A 6,333-nucleotide genomic window follows, 5' to 3' on the forward strand; every position below is an offset into this window, starting at 1 on the left:
GGGCCTTCTCTCTAGGCCTGTCCTTCCTCCTCCTCCTGCAGCTCAGGAGACCTGCCGCCCTCCACCTGCCCCTCCCCTTCGGACTGGGAGGCTGTTTCGTCTTGCGGGGTGAAGGCACCTGGCTTCCGCCACGCAGGGCACCTGCGGCCCCCCACCTCCTCTTCCTTCCTTCCCTGCTGGTCGCCCACCAGCTCCTGGTCCTGGCACTTGCAGGAGGGGAGCTGGCGCCCCCTAGTGTCCTCACCCACATGACTCAGGATTCATAGCTGAGTGTTTCTTCAAGGTCCCATGTCCCAAGGTAAGAAGGGGCTGGACAGCCCCAGGACCCCAGCACCTCAGAGGCCACAGAGTGTGAGGCTCTGAAATCAGCTCCACAGCCCAGGCCCCTCAGCGGCTCTGCACCACCAGGAACCTTTGGGAACTAAAAGGCTGTTGATGGCCGGGCACCCACCCAAGGACCCAGGGGCTCAGGCTGCTCAGGGCCCTGGCCCAGCCCAGGGGCCGGGTGTTGCCCGCCTTCCTCGGGGCTCAGTCCAGTGCGCACCTGCCAGTGAATTCATCACCTACAGGCTCCTGCTTACCCCCCCCCTGCTTTCCTCGCCCTCCTGCTGTCCTCGCCCTTCTAGACTGTTCTTCTGGGCAGTTTTGGGAAAACATCAGAACCCTGCCTCACACAATGTCCATCTACTGATGACGGCCAACGATGACCCCGGCTTCCTGAGAATGAAAGTAAAGCTCCTCTTCGCCTCTTGATGTCGCCTTTAGACACAAAAACAGACCTGGGTTTTGCTGAACAGTCCTGGCTCAGCCGCACCACCATGTCCTCACAGTGGCACTGTGGCCCACAGCCCCCCCCACCACCACAGGGCACATCACCCACGAAGGACTAACTGTTCTTCACACTGTGACCTGGGCTGCAGAACCAGACACGCGCCAGCACCGTCGGATGGAGGGTAAATGGGATGAGGCTGAGTTGAACCCTTTGAGGAGAGAGGAGTCTGGGAGGCACAGAGGCCTTAATCCCCCCAGTGGGTACTCCATCAGCCTGACGCACCCTGCAGAGCAGGACCGCTGCCCATGAAGCCCCTTCTGGGTTGTAACCCAGTCCTGGGCCCTCTGCCTCCATAAACACAAGAAGAAGGTCAAAATAACCACCATGTGGAAGATAACGCAAGTCCTGCCCAAACCAATAAGCACTGGGGCCATGTGCTTTTCCTGGGTTTTCATTGGCTAAACCCAGCCATCCTTAGGCACATTGCCCTTTGGGGAATGTAATTTTCCAGGCACTGCAGATGGCATGATGATACCAGGCACTGAACTTTGTAAATACTGTTGTTGCAGGCAGTGGCTGGGGGGAGGCAGGGAGCAGTGGCATTGGGAAATGAAAAAGTTAGGATTTGGGGTCTTGACTCAGGAATCTGGAGAGTATTGTCTGCAACTGTTCTCATGTTTAGAAATATTTCAGATTAAATGAAGCTCAGAATGCTCCTCAGGGTGAAATGCGTTCTTTCTATTATTCCTGAAGGCTACAAACTTAAATGGAGATTATATATATATATTTAAATTGACTTCTAGAGAGGAAATGAGATGGAAACACTGCCTGCCTCCTGCACCCTCCCACCCCCAATGGCATCTAGCCAGGAAACTGGCTTCTGCCCTCAACAGGATACGAACAGGCAACCTTTCTGGGCATGAGATGACACGCACACAACAGACCCACTCCAGCTGTCAGAGCTTTTATTTCTAACTTACAAATTTCACATGTTTACAAGATACAGCCGGCTATGAGAGAACATACACAATCCTATCCTATTCATTTGAAAAGAAAACTTGAAAAGATACAAAGAGTAACAAGTAGACTTTTCCTACATTGTCTGCATGTCTGCAGTCAGCACACATTGTGAAGCTATGGAGCTAACAGTTTCCAGTGTGAACCCTCTGATGATGTGGGAGAGCAGCGGTTTGCCTGTATGATTCCCCAGCTGATTAGGCTTCTCTCCAAAGTGATCTCTGCGGTGTCGGTTAAGGTTACAGCGTTTCCTGAATGACTTCCCACAACAGTACACTGATATGTCTTTTCTCCAGTGTGAATTCTCTTATGGTTAAGGTGATGGTGACGGGAGCAAAATGATTCCCCACATTCATGACACAAATAAGGCTTTTCACCAGTGTGCACTCTGGTGACTGTTGAGGCCATCCTTTTGACTGAATGACTTCCACAATCACCACACACATAGGGCTTTTCACCAGTGTGAGTTCTCCTGTGACTGTTGTGGTTACACTTCTGACTGAATGACTACACACAATCACCACATACATAGGGCTTTTCACCCATGAGCACTCTCTGGTGACGATTGAGGCCACGCTTTCGGCTGAATGACTTCCCACAGCCACCACACACATAGGGCTTTTCACCAGTGTGAGTTCTCCTGTGACTGTTGAGGTTACACTTCTGACTGAATGACTACCCACAATCACCACATACATAGGGCTTTTCACCAGTGTGAATTCTCTGGTGAAAGTTGAGGTTACACTTCTGACTGAATGACTTCCCGCAATCACCACACACATAGGGCTTTTCACCAGTGCGAATTCTCTGGTGACTGTCGAGGACACTCTGTTGACTGAATGAGTTCCCACAATCACCACACACATAGGGCTTTTCACCAGTGTGAATTCTCTGGTGACTGTCGAGGGCACTCTTTTGACTGAATGACTTCCCACAATCACCACACACATAGGGCTTTTCACCATTGTGAACTCTCTGGTGTTTATTGAGGTTAACGCTTTCTCTAAATAACTTTCCACAATCAGTACACCCATAGGGCTTTTCTCCAGTGTTAACTTTCCTATGCTGATTGCGGTTAAATGTACGTCTAGATTTGTTACCCTCATTATTCACTTCTTCACAGAAGACACTCTGATGTCGAATGACTTTCCCGGTGTTGCTGGAAGCGTTTTCATGTCCACCTAAATTGTGATGATTTTTTCCACTGACTAATTCCTGTGAAATCTCATTTGCACTGTGTGTCTCCCCAGTGTTGAGAGGGGCCTGCTGCTGGAGAAGCCCTGAGATACCTGCGGAGACTTTCCCAACCTTTGTATTGGTTGAAGGCACCCAAGATTGGAAGCTGCACCTGGTCACAAACGAGGCCCTCTCCACAGTTTCTTTCCAGAGCTTCTCTACACTGGCTTTCCCCTGCTGCTGGGGATGGTTTGCACTGAAACAGAAGTCTCTCACACATGCGTCACTGAAGGCTTTCTGCTCAAAGTCTGCTGCTTGTGACTCAGTCAGGTGCAGAATAGCTTTGATCATGGAGAAACAGCGCTCACACAGATGGGCCCTCTGGGTTGCTGGCTCTGTCTTAGAAGTCCTGACCTGTGACTCTCCTTGTATAGATATGCTCTGTTCAAAACAGGCCTCCTCATCTGTTTCATGCCAACAACCTGCAAAGACAGAAAGGCTTAGGAAGTGAGTGTTGACTGTTGTGACAGACGAAATCCAATTGCTAAAGTGTTTTGCACATAATCCATATGTTTCTGTGCAATTGTCTGAAAATAAGAGAGGTGCAGGAAGGATTAACGAGAGGCTGCTGCGAAGGACTCATCCACTGAACATCACAAAACATGAAGGCCTCACCAGAAATATGACACAACACATGGCAAGCAGCTCATGGGAGAGAAGCCAGATCTCCAGCTCAGGCTTCTGGTAACAGCGTTCAGCTGGGCTTGTTTGATGGTGACAGGGACAAGCTGTGCAGATTGATTAGGTCCTATTCCAAGTAAATTCAATAAAGGAGTAACTGCTGTGGAGGACTACTTAAGAACGTATGTGCATCTCATGAGACTTGTGCAGGTTAATGTGGGAGATACTGGAGAGGCGAGCAGCCAGCACTGTCCCAGAGTATCACGGCTTGAACAATGTTCAAGCAAAGAGAATATTGTGGGCAGTTGAAGGAGGGCCTTACAAGAACAGCTTATGGTTCATGTCAGTAAAGATGATAATGTGACACTGGCCGTCACAGAAAACCCTTAGCTAGAGGAAGGAGGGAGAAGTGGAAGCCATGCAGGTGGATACAGTCACCCTCGGGGGATGAAAAACTAAAAGCTGGGACCCAGTAAGTTCACTGCAAGGCTACTGACTCCTAGACACTTGCTGCATGTTTTGAGGCAGTGGGTGTTAGCGATGTTCCTAGAGACCTTTGCTCAGGGGTCTCCCCAGAGCACACCCCTGGCAGCCATGGCCATTTTACATGACAGTGGGGGAAATTAGCAGAACCACTGCCTGGCTATATAAGAGAGAAATCTACGTTTGGAGAATGAAGGAAGAGAGGACATCACCTCAGCAAACCAAGAGTGATCTGGAGGACTTACCTACAGATGACAAAAGTGCAAACACTTCCAGCATCACATCGCAGTACAGAAGTCTCTGAGCCTCATCAAGGAGCCCCCACTCCTCCTCAGAGAAGGCAACGGCCACGTCCTCAAAGTCCATATCCTGTCGTGATGGGGACAGTTCAGTTCAAGATCAGTTTCTCTCCAAGGCTTTTATAGTCATCATGCTCCCCGCTCCCCCACCCCCACATGTATTTGCTCCCTCAACTCCACACATCAGAGGAGATAGCAGGCCTTGGTCCCATGCATGTCATTCTCTCCTTACATTCCTACTGATGCTGTGTCTTCCCACAACAATAAAAGCAGCTGAGCAGAGAGAAGATACCTGAGCTCTGGGCCTCACATGTAGGCCACACTGCCCCTAGTCAATAAAGTGGGTGTCAAGAACATAGGACAGGCAGAGATGTGAGTGATTTCATGCTGCTCTTGTCAGGCAGTCTCCATGTAGTCCCCCAGATGGTTCCTCGAAGACACCAAATACATGGCATCACACTTCCCCCTTACACCCTCATTCCAGGGTGCTGAGGCCATCAGTTCTCACTACCTGCAGCACATAGTTCTTTAAAAACACTTCTCTCACACAGCTTCCTTCCCAGGCGTACAAATTCGAAGGTAACACAGATTTGCCTTGATGAGCATGAGTGGTTTCCTAACTACCTCCATTTCCAAAATTATTCACCATCTCCAAACCCTATTTCTCTCTCACCTTCTGCTTTACCCCTGCCAGTGGAGAGGTTCAAGCCCAGGGAACATGGCTGTGTTGGTATGATTCTCATTCCTATGGATCAGTGTTTCAGCACTCAACAACAAAAGGCAGCTGGGTAGGTAAATGTCATCTAAGCCCTGAACCTGGCATGTAGCAACACAACACCATTCTTTTCAGGCAATTACCCTAAAATTACCCTTATTATATCATCCACACTCCACCAGAAATGGACTCTCCCTTCACTCACTCTTATGTCAATGTCAGGGTGCTCTGGCTATGAAGTCGCATTCCCTCTCCCAGTGAACTTCCTTCAACCTCAATTATTGAGAAACACAATCAGATCTCAGATTCCCAGAGCCCACCTCCCCTGGTGCTGCACTTGATGTCCCTTCAGGAGTCACAGCCAACATATCTCCACTTACCCCTCACTCAGTCCCAGCCCCGATGGCCCTCTGCACCAAGCCCAGTGAGTCTCACAGATGACCACTGAAGCCTCTAAGCTAATCCACAGGTCTGACTGAAACAGCCCAGGCCACACCAAGGGTCACAGCAAAAATCCCCGTGAGTGTTTAGAGAAGTAACTATGTACCAGCCCTAGCCTCATCCTGTGTGAATTACTCTTCGGTCTCCAATTTATCTCATGTGCACTCATCCTTTAAAGGCCTTGGCAACTGGGAGACCATTCTCTCTCCCCAACACTCTACATGACCACTGTCCCTCTGCTGTGTTATGACACCCACCTCCCACAAACAGGGGCCCCAGCAGGAAACCAGTCCTCAGGCCCACACTGTCCCTGTGAGCTACCACTACCATTACCATCCTGACCATGATTCTCTGTATTAATGTGATCTACGGTCCTGGCTGATTGTGTCAGTTGCTTGGGCATCAACTCACCACTGAGAGGTCACAAGTCCCAGCCCTGGTCAGTCACATGCTGGCATTGAGGCCTGGATGCCCAATATGGGTTGTATATAAGCACAGGAGACCTCCTTATTGCTCATTGATGTTCTCTGTCTCCCCCCGCCCCCTTTCTAAGTCTAATCAGTAAAAGTACATCCATGTACATACACATACACATACACACACATCCTCACCACAGGATATTTCTCCATTGATTGTAGAGTGTGGGAGTGGGAATACAGAGGAAAACTTGGACGTGAGGGAAGGAGCAAATAGGTTGCTTCCTGCCGGACACCCCAGCAGGGCAGAAGCAGGTGAGGAGCCTGCACCCT

General features: G+C 49.9%; 1 pseudogene; it reads right to left on the reverse strand.

Annotated features, from left to right (window-relative positions):
* Positions 1-1,715: 1,715 nt before the first annotated feature.
* LOC102759939 lies at positions 1,716-6,327 on the reverse strand (annotated as a pseudogene).
* Positions 6,328-6,333: the final 6 nt, after the last annotated feature.

Source organism: Myotis davidii, unplaced genomic scaffold, assembly GCF_000327345.1.
Source record: "Myotis davidii unplaced genomic scaffold, ASM32734v1 scaffold718, whole genome shotgun sequence".
Taxonomy (NCBI): domain Eukaryota; kingdom Metazoa; phylum Chordata; class Mammalia; order Chiroptera; family Vespertilionidae; genus Myotis; species Myotis davidii.